Below are 4,850 nucleotides of genomic sequence, written 5' to 3'. Positions count from 1 at the left end.
ACACACCTCTAATAATCAAATAATGGAACTTAACAACAAAAAGGGGATGCTGATGAATGTCCATTTTGTATCTGTGTATTCAAATGGCTAGGATCGATATGCAGTTACATTCTCTTAATGAATAGAGGGATTTGTTCTAATGGTGTATGTAAGTAGGATATCATGTCTGCATCTTGTACAGCAACTAACCACTAGGAAAAATGTATACAATGTGTTAATTATTGAAACTGTCCTACCAGTTTGGTTTGAAACTGTCTCATTGCTATTTGTTTTTCAATAAATTTATGGGGGAAAAAAGGAACTTAATGATATACAGGACTATTCTTAGCAACATATGAATTGTAACTGCTGTGAAAAAATAGTATTTCCTTTGACTGACTAGGATGGTAGCAAACCACTTGGTGTCCAGCTCTGAAGTTGATAAATTCGTAACTCCACTTTTCTCCACAATCTTTCTTGCTCTAATTTTATCCTAGTTATAGATTCTGAACACAGAAGCTTTGTAAAAGGGAAAACACAAAGTAATCAAAACTAGCATATTCAGGCTGGGAATATAGCTCAGTGATAAAGTAGTTGCCTGACATGCAAGGTGTTAGGCTCAGTCCCTAGCCTTCCCCAAAAAAGGGGGAGCTATAAAATGAAGTAGAAAATCGTATCTCTTGTAGATAACCATTGTGCACAGAATTTACTACAGATATCTTATTTTCCTAGAAGATATTATAAGACTATTAACAATTTTTATTTGTCAATAATTGTAAAACAATTAAGTTTATTCTCATATGTTGCTTCTAAGTAGTCTAAGGATCACACTTTTGATAGAGCAAATAATTCTCCCAACTAAGTATAAATTTTCAAAGTGTTAAGATTTTGTCCAAATTCCATTATATTCTCCAGATACCCTAGCCTAATGTAGTTTTTAATTATTATTTAATACAGGGTCTTGATTCATAGTTCAGACTCAGCGATCCACCAGTCTCAGCCTCCCCAGCACTGGGATTACAGGTGTGCACCACGACAGTCAGTTCCAGGCTAGCATGGCATGTGATACCAGGGATCAAACTCCGGACCTCCTACTCGCCAGGCAGAAGCTTATGTCACTGAGCTATCTTCCCAGTCCACTAGCTTCTCATTAGTTATTCAACATGAAAATTTCTTTCCCATCTTCAGAGTCATTATGAAATATCCCCCCCTCCTCCATGTATGGGTGTAAACATCTGTTGCATCCTCTTGTCTTTTTGTTTTTTATCATGTATTTCTATTAGCACATGTATGTTTACAACATATAATGATTACATTTATCAGGGGAAGTTTATACATGGCCATAACAGTTTTCACAGCAACACTTCTCATCTTGCCTCAAGTACAACCCAGGCTTCAGATCTGGAGTGTGTGACACTAGGATGGATTAATAGTACAATAATGCTAGGATTGGGACTGGGGAGATGACTCAGTAAAATAACTGCTTGCCTGGCAAGCTCAAGGGTCTGAGTTCAATCCCCGGTTCTGCAAAATGATGATGATGATGATGATGATGATGATGATGATGATGATGATGATGATGATGATAATAATAATAATAATGCTAAGATTACAGCAGTAGGATTGTTATGGTTTATGTATAGTTGTCCCCCCAAAGCCTCATGCAGTCTTGGGGGGCTTCTAGAGTTTGTGATTGATTACTGTGGGTGTGGTTGCTGCACCTGCCCTGGGGCAGGTAATTTGCATTACAATGTAAGGTGGAAAGAGAAGCCAGCTGCTTGAGCTGCTGCTACCCCTCCCTTGTGCTCTTGCTCTTGCTCTTTGCCACTGCCATGAATGGTTGCTTTCTGCTATGTGCTGCTCTGTGTTGGACCCAGCTGAGTATGGACTGAAACCTCCAGTAACTGTGAGCTAATTAAACCTTTCCTTCCTTCATTTTGAGTGTCGGGTATTTGTCCCAGCAACAAGGGAAGAGTAACTAAGACAAGGATTAAGGGTGTGGGGACTATCCAACCAAAGGGTGAGTACCCTAGATAAGACAGAAGGATAGAAAAAGGCTGGTTGCTTGCTTGATTTTGCTATATTCTGCTTCCAATGAACTCTTTCTTCTCTGCCATGTCCCACCCTGCCTTGGAGCCAGCTGACTGGACTGACACATCTACAAACTGAGGCAAATAAACCTTTCCCATTTTAACTTTGGGAGTCGGGTATTTTTTTTTTTTTTTCAGCAATGAGAATAATAACCAACCCAGTGGACTACAAGCCAAAACTGACTCAAAAGAAGGAAAAAAGCTTGCTACATATTGGTTAATCCTAACCTTAACCCTAACCCTAGCCCTAACTGAAAACTCAAAATGAGAGAAGGACAGGTTTATTTAGCTCACAGTTACTGGAGTATTCAAGACACCGGAGGACAGGTTGGGGCACTGCTGTGTCCAGGTTGGCCCTCTGCACATCTCTGAGAAAGCATGTGTAATACTAGGGCCATATTTCAAATGCCTGTTATCTGGTCTTCTAAATAGTACTGCTTCTAATGTCATAGCAATTACTGCTATACTGTCTCTCAAGTAAATGTATGTTTTTTTTTTTAAAAAAAGGGGGGTTATTAGTTGAAACCAGGGGCCAGGAAAAAAAAATGTCATAGGACTGCCCTGCTACAAAGCTGTATATGGTTAAATTTCTTAATTTCTGTGTAAAAATATGTAACTGTTTATTCCTATTTTTTTAATATTTTTTTTCTTCACATTCTGTAGGGACTTAAAGTTTAACATATCAGGCTGGCCAAAGAGCTCAGTGGATTAAAGCACCTGCTTCGGCAGATACAGGGGCAGTGAGTTTGATCCCCAGGCCTGCTGTGCTGGCCCTGCCCATGGGGTGCACTGATATGGTGATTGAGACTGGGTGTGGTGGCGTGCACCTGTAATCCCAGCACTTGGGAGACTGTAAACAGGTGGATCACTAGAAGTCCAATCTATACAGTGAGACCTGTACACCCTGTCCTGAATACAAAAAATAAATAAATAAATAAATAAATAAATAAAGTTTAACATATCAATACTTCATGGAAAATAATTGTTCCAGGCTACATCTAAGATCTTTGATATTCAGACAGATAGTGAAGTTAAGCTCAACAGCCTATGTTATAGGATAATAATATCACTAAGCTTCTCTTCTGGAGGGTTAATAACTTAAGTTTTCAGACCAAAAATTAGTAAAAAGAAGGGCTGCAAAGACAGCCAACATCTTGGCCATAGCCATTCAACGTCAGTGAGGACTCAGGACATAAGTGAACCTATACTGTAACATCCTGTAGCACAGTAAGATCCCAAATTTTCTGATCAAGGAGATTATAGCGCCACAGAGGAAAGTGATCGATGATATAGAGTGTGCCTAAGGAGAGTCACATTGAGAGAAAACATTCTCTCAGGCTTTCACACAAAGCACATTGATCAAGCAATGGCCATGACTCATCCACGAGCCTAACACTGACAAAGGATCTAAAAACTGCGGTACAGGGCTTCAGGGTAAATCCTGAGGGGATTTGATTGACCTTGTCAGATACAGAAGGTACATTTCTTGTTATATAGTTCTTGCTTTATCTTGGTCTTAACCATCCAGCAGAAAAGTATAAAAATGAAGTATGAAAAGAAAAGCCATATTAATATGCTGAGCTGTAAAAAGCTCAAGTCAACAACTTCTGACATTGCCAGTCTTACAGAAAACCCACTACTGTTATGGATTACTGGACTATATTGGAATATTTTGCTGAATTCATGCACCTACAATATTTAAATAACAATTTAATACCCTTCTCTGACAAAACTAAACAAAAAAGGGAATATAAATGAAGGACCATTTTATACCTGTATATACAAAATAGGATAGATATAGAGCTACTTTCTCTTAATTCAATAAGAAGAAAGATTTGTATTAATAGTGTTTATGAAAAGAATATCATGTGTGCATCTTGTACTATGAATAACTACTACAAAGACAATAATATGCAATGTATTAAATATTGTAACTGTCCTACCAATTGGATTTGAAACTGTCTCATTGCTATTTGTTTCTCAATAAAATTAATTTAAAAAAAGTTCACGCCTCTCTGGCCCACCCCTCGGGCCCCACCCTGGTCCTCTGGCCCTGCCCCTCAAGCCACTCATTGCTCCTCCAGCTGTGTCTGTCTCATAACTTATAAGAGACTTTGGGGGGACAACTAGACACAAACTATAACACAACATAAATTATTACTATACTCCCTCTAAACCATGGAATAGCATGAAAAGGATTTAAGGTTTTCAAGGACATTAGAAATGCCTTGTAACAGATCAGTACCTGACAATTATTTTGCAAAAGTATTGTCAGTATGTTGCTGAAGAGGTAATATTATCAGAGGTAATATTACTATGATACAATAAATGCTCTTTTACACTTTCCCATGGGAAATGAGGTTGATTCCATGGAATTGGAGTTACACAGAACAAAGAGGTATTTCAAACATTTCTTAAACAAAATTGATGTTTTAGCTTAACAATTTGATCTAGCATAACAACAGCTTGTTCTAAATCATTTGTCTTAGTATTAATTCTCAGTCTATGTGTCTTTGAAGTCCGTAATTGTTCTAGTCCATGTGCCTATGCTGCACAAAATGAACAGTTTATACACCTTGGCTCAATGCTTTTCCAACTGTAGCAGCTCTGGCTGTGACTACTATTAATTCTAAATTTATGGCTATCAAGATTTCAATCATATTTGGGTCAGGAAGATATGAAAACCTTTGTCTCTTCATTTAGTTTTGTACCTAAACGATTTTTAAAGAGAAAACCTTATTGTAATTTTTTTTGAAAAACTTTATCTTGTAGCCAATGACC

This window comes from Octodon degus, unplaced genomic scaffold, assembly GCF_000260255.1.
Source record: "Octodon degus isolate 3935 unplaced genomic scaffold, OctDeg1.0 scaffold00146, whole genome shotgun sequence".
NCBI classification, from domain to species: domain Eukaryota; kingdom Metazoa; phylum Chordata; class Mammalia; order Rodentia; family Octodontidae; genus Octodon; species Octodon degus.
The sequence above is the reverse complement of the archived record's forward strand: the minus strand, read 5'-3'. Positions refer to the sequence as shown.